Raw genomic sequence first — 17,730 nt, 5'->3', positions numbered from 1 at the left:
TGTCAAGTTATTGGGGGGAAAAAAATTGGGGTTTGTTTTGCACCAAAAAAAAAAAAAAAAAAAAAAAAAAAGAACCATCTTAGTAGTGCTGCCTTAAGATGTTTATCCAAAAGTTAGCCAGAAGTTGTTTTAAAACTTCTCCGTTCTTATGTGGCACCCTTTTTTTTTTTGTTAGGCCACAGAAAGTCTGCTAGTAAGTACAGGAACATTTCACGTAAAGAGAGAGCTTAAGCGAAACGGGGTTAAAACACGACGAAGACAAAGAACTGGAACAAGGTGGTGGTGTCACCTAGTGGTCGGATTACAGGTTGACAGCTTCACGGTCTTTGAGCCCCGGCGTTCATCTCAAAAGTGTGGAATACGTTCAAAGCTCACTTAGACCGAAGTGACTGAATCATTGTGTCATTTTACAAGCTCAGCCTGTGGCTGAATAAATGTTGCGTGTTTCTACACCCGTGATCTCCCGGCTCTTAATGCGTCCCACGATGTCAAAATCCAGGGTTTTATTCTCATCAAATGCACAGCGCAGCATTTGGTCCCAGCTGCCGGCTGCACTGCAGCGATGATGTAGCAGAAAAGGCATTTGCTGGGGGAGACGTGAGCTGAGCTGAGTTCCTCTGTGATCTGCTGCAGGTGAGAATTTCGTCAGAATGTTAATAATAGATTTGCGAGTGATTTTTTTTTTTTTTTTGCAGCGGCCCGCCGATTCCTTGTGTATGTCTCCTCTCCGGTTTCCGAATCAAAAGACGCCAGTAATAGAATTGAAAGGGTTGTTTAGTTTTGCAGGGAGACAAAAGAGGGGAACTAAGAATAGGTGACCTTCTCTTGTTTTGTTTCTGGAGACAGAAATGGAAAACGGCTCTGTGGCTGCTCAGTCATTTTGATGTTAAGAAGTATTTGCTTATTGTATCGGGACTATATATAGATGTATAGTCGAAGTAATTTATAGTACCTTGCTAAAGTATTCATACCCCCTTGAACTCGAAGTTTTCTCAACTTTGTGTTTATACTTTGCCGCATTAGTTGCTATTGTTTGGAATTATGTCTCTATCAGTTTTGCACATCTAAAAAAAGTGACATTTTTGTCAATTCTTTGCAAAAATAACCCACGTTCAGTCAGATTGGATTTCAGTGATTTTTGGAGTCTCACACAGGTTTTCTCCCAGGATAACTCTTGCGTTTAGTCCCATCCATATTCTTCTTCTTCTTCTGCTAAAACCAAGCAACCCACAGTACTATGCTGCCATTACGGTGTGTTTTACACCAGACACAGAGTTTTGCATGTAGACCAAATGAGCAGAGCACCTTCTTGTCATTTGAGGTAGGCACCCACGTGTTGGTAGCTCTGTGACTGCAGTGTGCTGTTTGCATTTTCAGGTGATAGATAACAAAAAAAAAAAATGTTTATAATCCAGTCGTTCCTTAAACTTTGCTACAACTTTATCCCCGACCTTTCTCATGTTGATTTCTTTGAATTTTGTTCAGGGGAATAACAATAAAGAAGGCTCAACGTAAAAATGAAATGAAAGCCATGCTTTTCAGATTAATGTTTGTGGGGAAAAAATAGATATGTGTTTGTTGATTTCTCATAAAATCTCAATAAAAAATACATAAAAATGTGTAATCGTGTTGTAGCTAAATGTAACAGGACGACACGGCTTGGTCTATAAAGCTGTAAGTGTCAGTATCTTAAAATGCTCTGTAACAACTGCACACTTTAGCGGAAAGAGACAAAAAATAATGGAAATGAAAAGAGTTTTAAGCATAAACAATGAGGCTTGTCTCTCTCTGTGTGTGTGTGTGTGTGTGTGCGTGTGTGTGTGTGTGTGTGTGTGCGTGTGTGTGTGTGTGTGTGTTTCTTTCCTGACACGGACAGGGACAAACTTGTCCAGATGCATGTGAGTGCAAGCACTTAAGGCAAGACACTGAGTCGGGTTTGAATGGTCAGAGTGTAAGTCCTGGTACCAGTGTATACGTTCGCCACTGTTGATTTAAATGGTCAGCGCAGAAGAAATGTTCACAGAGGCCTGTTTGTGCAGGGACAGAATGAATCACCTTGCGCCTCGTGTAAATCGCCTGCAGGCCAAACACTTTGGCAGCCTTTCATCCCCCCCAGACGCGCTCCGGTTTACCACAGCGAGGCTAAAAGCAGACCAGGACAGGGCCGAGTGTTGTGAGGAGCTGTCAGAGGAGGCCTCGTCCCCTCCGCAGTTCTGGACACGATGAGATGTGGCGCGGAGTCGAGTTGCCACAGACGAACTCCAGAGGGCCGGGCCCGCTGACTGTAAACTGTTTGGGGTAGGCTGGCAGAAGGCTGGATGAAATATGGCTTGTTTAAACGCCGGTGGTCCCTGAATGTGTAGTCACTGTTGCCTTGCGGGACGGATGGTGGCTGGGATGGTAAAAATTTAGGACACTGTTACAGTGTGGTCGTTTATAAGGGGGCGAGGGGTGGAGGGCTGGTGGTGGGCAGGGGGGGAAGGGATGACTGTTGTGAACCGATTCTAACTTTGTACATTCATTGTGTGTGCGACTGAGCGGGGATTTGCCTGGACCAGCGGCACACACTGGATCCACATGCTAAGCATTATTCCGAAGTGATTAAAAGTAGCTATGGTTACTTAGCGCTTCCAGGCACAACTGTGTTTATGAGGAGCTACAGGATGGAGCGAGAGGAAAATGGGTTTGGCTCAGCAGAATTCTTGTAACCGCACAGCATAATTGCGGGACCAACCGTCAGACCACCGCGATGATGAAAGTCACGCTCGACGCACATGTTTCATTATCACCACCATGTATAGGCACGATGCTCGGCTCTGGATGTGTACTACTTAATAAGCATTGGTGGAGTTTCACAAGAACTGCTTATTATCACCGTGCCTGTCTTTGATAAAGGGGAATAACAGACATGAGGATGCGTCAGCGACTTCAGCGACGCAGATTTGGGAAAGTTTATCTGAACTGACACTGAGAATGAGACTAAGATAATCCGATCAAGCACAAATGCAGTTTATAAATAATGTGGGAGGAGGAGTTCCGATTCCTTGTTAAATCATAACAGATTGACCACATTGTTATAAAGCCGATTTACTTTTTACCAGACACCTCCAGGTGAGTTTAAAGTCGGACCTGTGCAATCAAGGATTAACTTAAATAGAATCTGTCAGACAGTGTAAAGCAGGATGAAAGATCTCGAAAAGCAAAACCTGATCTACAGAAAATCGAGAAAACTGTTATTTTTAAGTGACAAAAGAACCCAAAGCAATAAGAGAGAAACTGGTGAGAAATGGCATCATGGAAGGTTTTTTTCTAACAGAAAACCACTGCCGACCAAAACGAACACAAAACGCTCTTCACAGATGTGCCGAAAAACATCTTGGTGATTCAAAACATTAAAATAAAACGGTGTACAAGCAAGGCAAAAGTGGAGCTTCTTCAAAGGTGTGCATCCTGTTACATGTGATATCAAACAAAAACACAGCATTTCTGGAAAATAACATATTTGGCTTAAACATGGTGGTGTGAGTGTTCTGTGGAGTATTACTTGCTGTAATTGATGGAACCATGATATCTGCTGGAGATAGACACCAGCACAAGGGACAAGGGTGTACAGAAAATAAATAAATAAATAAATAAATAAATAAATAAATAAATAAATAAATAAATAAATAAATAAATAAATAAATGAATGAATGAATGAATGGATGGATGGATGGATGGATGGATGGATGGATGGATGGATGGATGGATGGATGGATGGATGGATGGATGGATGGTAGGTATCTGCTCTCATTTTCTGACCTTAAGTTCAAGTGCACTTGGCTTCTGTAGCAGAACGATGAATCAAAGCACATCAGCAAGTCCACTCCTAAATAAGTCAACAAGAAAAGAAAGAAGAAAAGTTTTGGAATGGCACCGTTAGAGTCTGGACCTAAATATGATTTAGATGCTCTGGCAGGACATTAACGAGGCTATGTCTTATTGGTTAGTGCTAGAAACGCCCAGAGCGGCTAAATTAAACAACTCTGTGAAGAGGAGCATGCCAAAATTCCTCCACCATGATGTGAGACACTTGCTTGTTTTATTTCCTCTCAATAAGTGACATCATCGCCTTAAAATCGCTCTTTGTGATTACTCAGGTTATCTCGGTTTGACAGTAGAATGTATTCATTCAACCAAAATGTTTGAGTGTGACAAAAAAAAAGAAAAAAAAAGCAAAAACAGTCAGAAACTGAGGGGTGGGCGGCTAAATAAGCACACATTTACATCAATATAGCCATTAAAAAGCAATTCTCATTTCCTTCGTCGCACAACAACATTGGATCCAGTTAAACGTTTCCGGACCTTTAGCGAAATATGCTAAACAAACACTCCTCCCACTCCTTCCTCCTGTGACTCAGGGCTCTCCTGTGTTTGCATTATTACAGGGATGGAGCTGGGCAGCACGGATGATGTACAAAAAAGGTCAACAGTGTTTGGAAATAAGCCGTGCGGGGACTTTTGGACTGGCAACAAAAATGTTTCCTGAGATTTTAAAGAAAGGTTTGCAGAAGCGGGGTTGAGTGAGAGCGGCTGGATGTCAGCCAGTACATTCCCTTTCTTCTTTCATTTTTTTCCCCCCACAGTGTCCTTGATTAGGCCTCATAAATAAAAGTAAGAGCACTTGGTTTCACACCAAATGGCAAAGAGATTGCCAGTGATGTCTTGTTGGGCAAGTATTGAAAAATCCAAATATGTTTCCTGGTCATTAATTTTACGAAAAAACAAAAAAACTCCCACCATTTTCAGTCTTTAAGTAGACCAGCCAACAGTGTTTCCATCAAAACTCTTCTCTGAGTTTAATAAAACTCAAATCCATAAATAGGAATTTCTTGATTATCTGTTAAAAAATAAAAGTTACGACTTCTATTACCATCCAGAACTTTTTAGAGTTTTATTTTATTCAACACGCGGCTGGCAAGCGTTCTTGCTTGCAATAAGAGTTATTCACCTCCTAATTATTTTTGCATGCAATCACTGCTGCTGAAATACAATAAAGAGGGGCTAAAATAATTTTTGTTCCAATTACTGGACCAAGAACTGGCCAGCAGATGTGCGTGATCAACAGCTGCTAAAACAAGGAGGCCACAGCGAGACTAAGAAAATAATGCAAACGCTAACATGTCGCACTAGTTTTCATAAAAACCCTACAGAGGCTTCAAGTCCCTGTGTGGAAGTTATTGATTTTTTTTTTTTTTTTAAGGCAAGTTTGATTTCTCACTCCACTCATCCCCCCACTGCTCAGTTACTCCACACACAGCCGCCTAGGGTAACATAATCTGTCATCCAGATGATGGCTTCTTTAGAGAAGGACTTGCTTCTATCAGCAAGGAAATTCCAAACATATTACAACAGGATGGCTTTGTAGTAAAAAAAAAAAAGAAAGAGGATTGGTGCCCAACTGGTCTGTCTGCAGTCCAGATATATCGCTGGTTGAAAACATGCAGAGCGTTGAAGTGGCATAATGTTGTGAGAAACGCTTTGGCTCCATGATGCAGACCAGCTGTACCTGCATCAACCAGGAAAATGAAAACATTTTACTTTTTTTTTTTTTTGGAGCTATGGTACTTGGTTTCAGTGTGTTGTAAAGAGAAGCAGTCACGGAGCACAGAGCTGCTCTGTCTCAAACACCTTGAGAGAATTTTGAGGCGTTGCAAAAACGTGGTTGTATTTAATATCTAAATATTTCAGTTTGTAAAGGAAATTTTACAAAGAGACTTTACATGATGGAGCGATATTGTCACGCAGAGACAGAAATCAGTTCCCAGTCTTCTTTACAAAGCAACTCAAGTGTAGCGCAATTGGATGGAGGGAGTCTGCGAACATCAGTTTTCATGTCTTAACAGGCGTTTATCGTATTGTTAATCATTTATCGCGATACATTTCTTATTGTGATAAGAATTTTGGTTTATTGCCGTCATTGATGCTCAAACTCACACAAAACAATCCGTACTGATTGTTGGTCTTATTATTAGTCTCCACTGTTCAATGAGAGTATCTATAAAAATCAATAAACTTGAAAATATGATTAATTGCAGTTACTGTGTGCTGTTTAGTGAAACAAATCACACTTCTTTATGTGACTGGTGTCCTGAAGAGGCACATTACAAGTCTTTCAACCCCAGTTCTTGTGTTTGTGGGGCAGTGATTCCTCCGTCAGCCTTACAATTACCTGAAAAAGAAAGAATAAATAGTCATCATCTTCGCTTTTATTGTTATCACAATAGCACCTCAAAATATCTTAATAAAACATAAAGTTCATATCGCCCACCCCTGAGACTTAACATAGACTTCTTATCTCATTTAGGTCTGGACTTTAACTGGTCCGTTCGAACACAAGAATATACTTTGGACCATTCCATTACTGCTCCGGTTGTTTTTAGGGGTTGCACTGCTAAAAGGTGAATATTCACCCCCATCTCAACTCTTTTACAGCCTTTATCTGTTTTTTTTTTGTTTTGTTTTGTTTTTTTTAGGTTTGCAGAGGTTTTAGCTCCATCAATCTTTGCATGAACCATGACTAGCCTCCTTGTCATTGCTGAATGAAAGGATCTCCACATCATGACGTTACCACCGACAGATTTCACTGTGGGGATGTGCAGTGTTTGTTAATTTTTCTGTCAAAAAAAACATTTTACACGTAAACCAAAAGTCCCTTACTTGGCCTAATGAAAGGCTCCTCATGGTTTTCCTTTCACAATGACGTTCTTCTTGCCATTTGCCTTATTCGACAAACAGTTTTCATGTCAACAAAACGTCCCAATCTGAGGTTTGGATATCTGCAGCTCCCCAAGAACCACAACTGGGGCTCCTGACTGCTTCTCTGGTTAATGACCTCCTTCCCCATGAGTTTACAGTTGTGCCATTTTCTTTCCATTTTCAGATGAATTTGATCAGTGCTCTGTGATGTTTACAGAGAAAATGAAATGTTATTAATGTAGGGAAGGGGTGCCCACAGCCAATCCTCGAGATCTACCATCCGATCTACCGTCAGTTGCAGAGTGGTAGCTCTCGAGGACTGGACTTTGGCACCACTGGTGTAGGGAGATGTTGCCGGACAGCGTGCCGATGGATTAATATTGACAAAAGCCACCTGAGGATGTGTCTTGCAGAGCAGCAGGTTGCTCCACAGTCTGGGCTCTGTGAGCGACACAGAGAGGAATCATTTGGCTACAACAACCTGACGGAGCTCCTCCTGGGGAGAGGCCAGTTCAGTGATCCAGCTCTTGTTTGCTGTGCTTGCTCTGTCTTCCTGTTACGGGGGTTGGGCTCCCAAAGAAAACAGAGCAGCGGCACAACAGATGTGTGCATCTGGATCTGTGTGTCCTGCCTGCAGGAAAACAGACAGTTTTCACAACTCAGGGTTGCATGTTGAGCTTTACTTCCTTTGCTTTTCCAAAATAAATAAATACAATCTTTGCATCTGTTTCACGTGAGAGTAGATTCATTTTTAAACTAAAAGTAATCCCTCATCATAGGTTCCGGGGCTAAATGAAGTTTGTTACTATTAGCTTCCTCAGGGTTAGCAGTCCTAAAAATAACGCACTGATACTGACTGAAACAGACACATTACATGCACAGCTTCTAAGAATAAACCCAGCTCTGGGAGACTGCTATCCAAGTGATAAGATGGCTAGTTGTGCTCCTTTTCCCATTCCACACATGCATGATGCCAACAGATGGATGCAAACCCATTTGCAGAGAGCAGCCAATGAGTAATGTCTGGTTTGTATATCTGATAAACTGACAGAGACCTCCCTGGGTACTTATGTTGGACCCCAGGACACAGTTTCACATGCACACTTTGAAAATACATTGTTTTTCACAAGTGAGTTACTCTATTCTTTTTTTTTTTATAAGTACAAATAATTTGCTACGAGAGAAGTACATTTTCGCATTATTGAATTTATTCAAATTCAATTAGCACCGGTTCACAACAAATACAAGGCCAAGACATTTTAACAGACACGCCCAGTTCATATTGAAGACTGCAGACTAGTCCAAAGTCTGTTTAAATCAATCCAAATCATTCCAATACAACATAGTCACATAGTAAGATTCAGGATTTAATTACATTAAGTTCAATTTTGAAATTTTGTCTGAGATTTCATTTTTTTCAATGTAAGATCTTCCCTTTTGAAAAACAAAATCTCACATTGCGCATTTTTCTGGTGACGTCACACCGGCTGTATGGCAGCTGATTCTTTTCTTTGAGTTTGTTTGTATTTTTTGTTTTGTTTTGAACACTTGGATTATGATTCTGGAGAAAAAACAATGTCGGATGAAATGACCAGACTTCAATTATCTAAGAACTCGTGTGACGTATAGAAGAACGACACGATGATTCAAAATCAACATTGCTCAAAAGTGTCTCGTACAGCATAAAGTTTACTGATTAGCTCGCTTTGTACTTTGTGTGATGTCATTGTTCAGCAAAATTAGCATTGTTTTCTTTGTTGCGCTTGTAAAAAACGTATTTTATAATATCCTGCAACTGAAATCTGTTCTTCAAAAATCCAGTTGCGGTTATTAATAATTAGTTGACATGTAGTTGTAAAAAAAACTGATGCAATATGGTTTCGCAAGAACCCACGGCTTGCATGTTAAGTAAAAAACTCCTATGATGCACTTTGCAATAAAAAGCTGAGAATGCACATCTAAAAAAAAAAAAGAAGATGATTGAAAAAAGACAGCTTGACGGTTGTGAAAGAAATATCATATTAACTCATGCAACTTAGGCCAACAAGACCGTAGATTAGTGCCAAAAGTGTATGACATAATCCAACAATATTTTCATATTTGAAAAAAAACAAACAACAATATCTCATCTGAATTAAACATCCATTTGGATTTCAGGATTTTTATTGCGAGTCACACGTGGAGGTGAAAGGGTCAAGAGCATCGGATCAACGGAAAAGTTTACAAGGGGAATCACGGGGTCTCTCCTCTGCTCTTTATGCTGCTTTACTGTCACCTTAATGACTTAAATTGTGTCCAATTAAGCAGAGCAGGAAAGAAGCATCCCTGCTCGCAGTTGTCAGAGTCCTTCTATGCTCTGGCACTGGAGCATGTGTTTAATTAGAACTCTTTAAAAAGACTGTAACAGAGCGTTCCTTCAGGAATGTTAATGATTAGTGGGATCCTGACTGAGCAGCTCTTAAACGTCTGAGTATTGTCGGATTCCTTGGATTGCTTTTTGAAGTCATCCAGTTCAGGAAAGTGCTTCCACATGTTGGAAATTCACAACCTTTTTTTTTTTTTTTTTTACTTTTTTCCTGCTTTCCTTAAAACTAGATTGTTCCTCCCAACAAATGATTCTCCTGTGCAACTCACACCCAGGTATTCCCTGTTTGGATATGCAGCCATAGTTGGTTTGCAAGTTACTCAAGCCCAGGGCTGGATGCTCACAGGAAATGGTTGCGTTTAAGGATAGACTGTTCAATCATTTAAGCACGGTTCAGGGAAGAAGAAAAAAAAATCCAGATGTGCGTGAATCACTGAGACTTGAACTTCAGCAAGAAGATATTAAACCTAAATACAGACAAGAGAGTTTTTTTGCGGAACAATGAAACTTGGTTGCACTGCGGCACTCGAGGTAATTGGAGATTTAACAAAAAGAAAGAGAGCTGGTTGAGCATATTGTTTGAGCTCCTAATGTCCCCTTTTGTACATTTATGTCCATATACATCCCAGTTTGTCCATGGAGACCACACATTCTGCCAATCCCATGCTTTTGTCAATGTGGCTGTGAGATGTTAAGACCAGCCCATTCATCCAGCGACTGCTTTGTGGGTAGACAGCCACAGGCTTTTGTTGAGTTGTAGCATCCTCAAATAAAAGGGCTTCCTCTGTTTAACATCCCCAGGAGCAGTGTTGCTCCACTTCTCATTGTTCCCAATGAGCTCCAGCTTTTACAACTAGGTGAATGGGTGTCAAATCAAGAGTGAAATATGACCCGTCGCAATCAATGAAATGTTAGGCAAACCGTTGGACAATAGAGTACAAATAACTCGATCAAGAGCCTTTTTTTTTTTTTACACTGTTAAAACTGCCGGGTTATAAAAACAAACAATTTGATTGTTTTGCTAAACCCGCCGTTGGGTCAAATATGGATTGAATGGATTGAGTCATGTGTGCTGGGTAAAGTTTATATTCTGGAAGTATTCAGACGTTTTAATTGTATAACTATGTATTAAAGAGTGGGTAACACTTTATTTGAAGGGGGTGAATAAGACTGTCATGACACTTTCATAAACATGACATAACACCTGTCATGAACATGAATAAGCCTTCATGAATATTTATGACTGTTGTCATAAAGCGTCATTCGGTAAATTGTGACACTTTTAATACAAAGTTGACATTATTCAAAATGTCTTTGTTATGACAACTTGACATTAACCAAGAAATCATTACTGATATAAATTTGTTATAAAAGTATTACTGATTGCACTTTAAAAATTAGGTAACTTTATGTTATTAAAGGTAAAGTTTAAACAGATTTCCTGGTTAATGTCAAGTTGTCATAACAAAGACATTTTGAATAATGTCAACTTTGTATTAAAAATGTCATAATTTACCGAATGACGTTTTATGACAACAGTCATAAATATTCATGAAGGCTTATTCATGTTCATGCTAACAAACATTCAGAATTAACATATAATGATACAGACAACGTTTTCTGTCTACGTGCAGCTAACGAGCAGTTCTTCTATCACAGCGTAAATGTTTAAGCTTGTGCTATGTAGCAGTTAAAAACCTAATGTGATCTCATTATTATGTTACTTTCCAGACACATTGTGTCATTTTACAGCACAAACAAATATTTGTTACCTCCAGTTGTTATGAAAGTGCTGTATGCAATAGCTAAAAGAAATTTGACTCTGCGTCATCTGACACCTGGAAATTGGCCTCTATCTCTTTAAATAACTTTGTACCCTTTCCGACATTCCTCCTAAAGTACGTAATCACAGCGATACCACATGATGACGTTTGCAACCGTTCTTAGGGACATTGTGGGTTTTGTATAATAAGCTCAACAGATGCACAGTTCCACCAGGTGTTTGCCGCTAGTCTGGTGGAGCTGTGTTGGTGAGGCACAGGGGACGGGTGCCATGTGGGAGCACGGTTAGAGGCTGATGGTTCTGGGTGGAGTTTTGAGTAAATAGGAGGTCTATTGGATGAGCAAGCATTAAGGCAACCCACAAGAAACTCAAGGATTCATTTCTCAGTAGCCAAGGGTCCAGACCCTCTGTATGACAAAGTGTACAGAGGGTCTGTTTTCGTAATATCCTGCAATATCCTGGGTCTATTTTCTGCTCTATTTGCTGTTTTGCTGCCGTCTTATTGACTTAAATTGTGTCCACTCAGCGAACGAAGCATGTTTACACTGATGAAATATAAATAAATGAGACATTGCTTATTTTTTGTTGCCTTTATGACTGGTTCTTCTGGTCATGCAGCTGTCAGCAGGTGTGAATGCTGAACTACCACCTGGCTGCAATAACTACCTGGGAGGTGAACAGTAAATGTTACCTCAAGTGAAAAGGTTGGTTCTCTGTTGTAAAGTCACTAACACAATCCACTGACATTCATATTTTCATTGTGCAGTTCAAAATAGCTGTTTGTGAAAATAAAGAGGCTCCTTCAGGTTTTTATCTTTTTAATCCAATCAGGAATCACAATTTTCAGCCCGATGTTTTGTTGAAACCACCAAACTACCAAACTTCTGACCTGTCAGCATAATCCCCATGTTTATGTCCAAGAAATACATAGGTGGGGGGTGGAGGGAGGACACATGTTGCTACCTATTAGTGATCCAATAAATCCTGAGTTCTATATTTAATTTGGACATTTTCAACGTGGGACTCAGAAGAAGTGCATTAACTTTTGGATCCGCATCAAGTGAGTCAGCATTTGTCTGTGACTCTTAATGCTCTTATGCCTCTTCTGAGAAACTCTAAGATCAGATCTAGGCTTCCCCCCACCCCCTCAGCTGCCTTCAGTGTCAGAGTACAACAGTTAAAAGGGGTTATATGAGGGTTACAGGGCTAACAAGACCACAGTCTGACCTGAGTTTGTCAGCGCCAATCTAGCTAAGTCAACATCAGTGCACTGACTGCTCCACCAGTTGACCTTTTCCTCCCTTTTTCACGGCGTGAAAAGGAATTGTTGTTACAGTAGGGTGATAGGCTTTTATTGGGCTTTATAGCTGATGCTTTTGTTGGGCCTGAGTCCTACTCATACCCTTTGGCGAGTCATTCAAACCTTGAGAATGCCTAATGTTTTATAGGCGGCTCACACACCAGTGAGAACTTTTTTGGGGGCGGCTCTCATCAATGACTGTAAGTTGGGAGCTGATCTTCTCTTTGCCCTCTTCAGAATCCCAATTTATGACACACCTTTAGAACGAAAAGTTCACAAACCTAAAACTGATTGTCAATGTGAATATGGCCACACTGTCAGCTTTGGCTTTGACCAGGTCTTGCTTGTTTTTTTGTTTTTTTTTTTCGTTTTGTTTTGTTGTTTTTTTTAGGTCAGTGTCTCGTAAGACGTGTTGAAACTGGAGAAAAATGCAGCTTCATTGGTTTGTGTTGGGTTTGATGATCATCATCATTGTTGGGGCATGCTGGTGTCAGACCTCCTTCACTTTTAGCAAAGGGCATATTATGCTCTCCTTTTACAGCGGTGAAATGAGGTGCAGACCAGGTGTGAGATGAGGTTCGGGTCGTTGTAGCTATGGCTGGGGGGAATGGGCCATAAAGCCCCGAGGCCACAGATTTATGGGTCATCTGCTGCTTGCTAAGGTCAAAGTTCAGGGATGCAAGACGTGTCCAGTTTTCTGTTGTTCAACTACCCAAGGTGAACCTTGAACCAGCCATGTACGTCATAGTATCGAGTGGTTTGATCGCAGAGGGAAATGAAGCGTTGGTATTCTTTTACAGATTCTTGTAAGGGTCTTTAAATAGATGCCCAGATTTTAGTGCACTGCTAACATCCCAACATTTAACACTAGGTTTGTGGTAGGCAGTTTAAAAGCTACTTTGCTAAAAAAAAAAAAACAAAAAAAAAACTGCTGATCTAAAACCACTGGCTTTTGAAATTTATTACATGTTGGCAGCATTTTACTATAAGAAATAACTGCTGCTGTTGTTGCTCTGCAACTCTTGGGTAAATAGGCTGGTCAATTCTGCATTGCATTCTGTAAATGTTGCCTTTGGGGGCATGCATTGTGTCAGTTCTTCTCTCAAAGACTTGCTAATAGAGCAGGGTGCTGGGTCTTTCTGACCAACACAAAAGGCTCAAGTTTGTTTCCAAAGGGTGGCTTTCTTCTCTAGCCTTGGCTGCTGCAATGGCTTTGTCCACATGCCCATACAGCGTAAGAGTGCATTCTATTCTTCTACACCTGTCATCATCGGGCAGTTTGCTCGGCCGAATTCTTCAATTTGAGATGGAGGTTTTATTGCGAGGAAGACTGGCAAAAGTAGGAATTGTGGTGCGCCGTCAGAAGCAGACAGTAAAACACAGAAGCTGCTGTTTCATCCTTTGTAGCTCACATTTTTCCGCCTTATTTGGTTCAGCAAACAGAGAAAAGTGTGGACATTTCAAAGAACCTTCAATAGATCTTTTGCTGCAGTCAAATGCATTGCAAAAGTCGCATCGTCTTGTCCTCGTGAACGAATACGTTTGGTTCAGTGTTCGTTAATACTCACTCTCAGAAGTTACAGAAGATGGAGAGAGAAGTGGGGTTACATCTGGAATACTAGATCCAGATGTCAATCCTTAACAAAAGCATCCCCAGAGACAATAGAAGACATAACACAGTTTCCAGTCTAAATGTGAGTTCAAACGTGATGGGTTATTTGGACATTTATCAAGAGAGCCAAAGGAAATCAGAAGAAAGGCTATTTGCAGTAGCTTGTAGACTTAACAAACCTGTTCCCTACAGAGGAGAGGGTGGTTTATAGAGTTTCTGATTTTCCTCCAGAGGGGAAAGTGAGGCAGAGGTCAGCCTTTATTCCTTGAGGGGGAGTTTAACTTGACGGGTGGAAGTGTACATTTCATGGACCATGTCTAGTGTTAACAGCTGGAGTTGGTCTAAGACGCAGCTGAAAGTGGGAGCTTCGGTAGCGGGATAAATGAAAACATTTAATAATTTTCATCTGGCCCATCACTCATCAGACTGTGAGTCAGCAAACGCCACCCGCTCACTTGGTGACACTGCAGCGCGAGAGGCAGGAAAGACAAACCGCCAGATTAACCAAAACCCAACTCCGACATTCAATTGCAATAGTGAGCGAGGAGCGAAGAATGTCATGCGAAAGCAGTTGTGGCTTCGAAGCGGCTATGGTGGTAAAATGAGCTCAGCCATCGCCGATGCGCTACTTCCAAGATCTGTTCCTGTGAGCTCTGCCGGTGTTTCTAATTTGCGAGCGTAAAGTTTGAGACGCGAGGGGAAGGGTTTGCTGAAGGAGAGAGAGGGAGAGAGACAACTTGTTCCGCTACGCTCTGCCATGACTGGCTGCTGTGAGGGTGAGGGGCCGGACCGGGGTTCAGGAGGCTGGGAAGGAGGTGGAAAAGGCGGAGGAAAAGTGATGGCTCAGAGAGAGAGAGAGAGAGGGAGAGAAGAGTGGGGTGACCATCTGATTGGGCTTATTATGTACACACACATGCACACGCAAACACCACCGTGCTCAGACATCTCCCTCACTTCTTACAGTCTGAGCTGAGACATGGGCTGCTGTTACACTGACAGCTCTGGCAGATTTGTCCTGGACTCAGAACTCACAGGATCTTGCATAGCTATGGACCCTAGAGGCTGGAAGGGAATCTAGGACTGGATGCTGGTGATTAGATCTGTTTCCTGAGTGCCTAGTGAGAGTCGGCATACCCTGAGGTAAGAACAACTGGAAAGTGACAGAAGATGTTAGCTGGTTTCGAAGTCCTTGTAGACATTTGATGAGATGCAAATGTTAAAAGTGTTGCTTTGCACGAAGTTTGTTGTCTGCATTCACAAGTTGTACTGTTTGAAGAGGTCATCTTAAAATGAACCCTGGAATGTGACATATGAGGCTCTGGTGATTTTTTATTTTTTATTTTATTTTTTTTATAGTCAGTGGTCTAATAATTGTAAATCCTCATGTACACATCATTCCCATTGATCTGGCTCTGGCAAAATGTACCGTCAGGCACTAAAGTAGGGTACACTTCTTGTCTGCAAGCTCTCCGTGAGACTTTGACATGTACATTGCATGTCAACGCTGCAAATGAACACGCTTAATGAAGGTTCTTATTTCATGGTTCTATGAGCATCAGTTTGTTTACTCATGTCAGGGATATAAAGATCCTTCAGTAACAAGTTGAGGATTTAACTGGGATCTTCTTAAGTACACAGAAGTGACTACTGGTTCACACAAGGGTGCAGCTGTTTAGCAGATCACTTCTTGCCTTTAACGTATTATGCTTTATGTTTTTAAACAACTAGGAGCAAACTGTGCGCCAAAGGTTGACAGACTCGCCCTTGAAAGAACGTGCATGTGCAAGGAAACGATGAATGCGCCGCATATTTTTTCTATCTTGTCTGACATGAAAAATAAACTCATTTTTCTGAGCTGAAGCTCGAGCAGTCAGGCGCACAGAGGAGAAATTCTTGTTTTCCTCTCCAGTTAGAGTTAGACCTGCATCACTGAGGCAGCAGAGGCCAAGTTAAACATGCTAGGTGAGTGCAAAGTGACAGAGGGAGAACTGTGTTTGGCTGTGTGCGTGTCCATCACCCACTTCCTACAGGAACATAGACAGTAATTCAGACCAGAAGCTGCTTCACTCTCTTAAGGGTTGTAAATCTAAAAGCTCCAAGGATTTGGGTTTTAGGTGGCTCAAGCTCAAGTGCTGTTGAATCCTACAAAAAAAAAAGAAAAGAAAAATTCCACTTTGTCTGTTTTTTTATTATTCTGTTTCTCTCTGTAGTCCTTTGAGAGTTTGTATCCCACAAAGCGATAAATAACTTGACCGCTGCAGTTTAACGTATGCTGTGGAATCAGGCACCAATCCTCCACAGGGTCCAAAACATGCAAAGAGGTCATTTCGTTCCCCAGTAAATCATTATTGCACTCATTCACTTACCAAGCCCCCACTAATGTAAAATCTCTTGGAATATAAGGTTCATTGTAGAATACAAGCCTTCTTTCATGCTTTACATAACTTGTTGGTTGCTTACTGCCAGATCTGCGTTGGATGAAGGCAAGAATCTTTCACCTAGCCAAAATTCAACTTCCTCCCCTTTTGTTGAGAAACGACATTAACATTTCCATTCATGTTCGTCGCCCTGTTTCAGTGTCAGTCTGATCGCACCGCCCTCCAGCCCTTACGTGGGCAGATCAGTCAGATATGCAAGGCCTCCGAACTCCCCAAAGCCATGTTAACAAGCACCTTTACAAAAGAGTGAGAGGACTGTTAAATATTCGGGACTGCAGGGGTCTGGAAAGTGTGGGAGGAGGGCAGGGACGGAAGGACAGGGGCCAATGGGAGGGAATTTAAAAAAGTACAATCACAAACCATGGATCCCTTGTCTGAAAGACCTCCGCAAGTGATGAGTCGGTGAAAGCCTCTTAAAGTTTGCTGGCTCGGTGCTTCTCTTATTGATGATGGAAAAGGAAGTGTTCTGGGCAAAGTCAAAGGAAATGAGCTGGAGGACATCTTAAAGAAGAATTATCACGTGAGCAGATGTGGCCATTTCAGAAGCAGAAGGAAAAAAAGCTTTTGAGGTGCATACATCTGCTTGAGAACTTGGCTAAAGTTCAAGCTTCACATTCCTGTGATTCAGGTCTGACTGTGTGGACCATCCCCGCCGATACTCGGCCGACGTTTGAAAGCAAGAGTTTGTAAAGCCGTGAGTACGGCTCGGTCCTAGGGAGATCCTCCCCTATAGTCACACATGTTCCACGTGAAACCCAAGCTGCTCTCGAGCAAGGCTGCATTTTTGCAGGTTATTTTGGTCTCATTTGCAAGTCAATAGATCCGACTGGAACAAAAGAGAGCGTCTCATGTCTTGACCCGCTACCTCAGCTGAAGACAGGTTATCTCTCATTTTTTTTCTGTCACACTTTCAATCTAAAAAAAAAAAAAAAAAAAAAAAGACATAATTGAAACCAAACAAACTCTTGACTGAGCCACCAGGTTCAGTCACAAAGGCGCTATTGTTGAGAACATCAGAGACGTTTTATTGGGACGTGTAATGACAAAAATCCGCCTGACCCGAAACCCTCGGGGCACAGTGCAGTTCCAAACGAATCCGCAGCCACCACCATCCGTCACACTCGGAGCTGAAAGGGAATCAGATAGCACAGAGGCCACCGTGGCTGACTTGTTCTTGGGGACGATAAGCTGATCTGGATGGCCAGTTACTGTCTGGACTGTCTCGACACTGTCACAGCTCACAGAGAGGCCTGTTCCCATGCATCTGCACACCTGCATCCATGTGTGCATTCCCTCTGCGAGAAGCAGCCAGACATATAGATATATCACTCTTGGAAAGAGAGGACAGATTTTAGACCCTTTAACTGTGTTCAAAGGTTGCGCTCGACTGCGTCTGGTTTTCTCAGCTGTCTCCCTGTGGCCCTCTGTGTCCTGGCCAGCCACAGGGGGTTTGGGGGGGGGGGGGGGTTGGGGGGGGGGGTTACCCACGGGGGG

The 17,730-nt window shown here is 41.8% G+C and overlaps 1 protein-coding gene across 3 annotated transcripts in view; it reads left to right on the top strand.

The window, feature by feature from the left end:
- The window catches only part of prickle1a (prickle homolog 1a), a 36,170-nt gene that overhangs the window by 4,887 nt on the left and 13,553 nt on the right, over positions 1-17,730 (top strand). Inside the window, exon 1 of one of the 3 annotated variants that reach the window (XM_015061282.1) lies at positions 272-633. The exons of 1 other annotated variant lie outside the window; for it this stretch is intronic. The gene's annotated coding sequence lies outside the window, so the exon portion shown is untranslated. Of the gene's footprint in view, positions 1-271; positions 634-14,635; positions 14,939-17,730 lie in introns of those variants that run through there. One more of the 3 variants, XM_015061279.1, reaches the window with a different exon arrangement.

The sequence above is a fragment of the Poecilia latipinna genome, unplaced genomic scaffold, assembly GCF_001443285.1.
Source record: "Poecilia latipinna isolate Pla-1442-1.1 unplaced genomic scaffold, P_latipinna-1.0 Scaffold1796, whole genome shotgun sequence".
NCBI lineage: Eukaryota > Metazoa > Chordata > Actinopteri > Cyprinodontiformes > Poeciliidae > Poecilia > Poecilia latipinna.
Note: the sequence above shows the minus strand (reverse complement) of the source record. Positions and strands in the feature narration are given on the sequence as shown.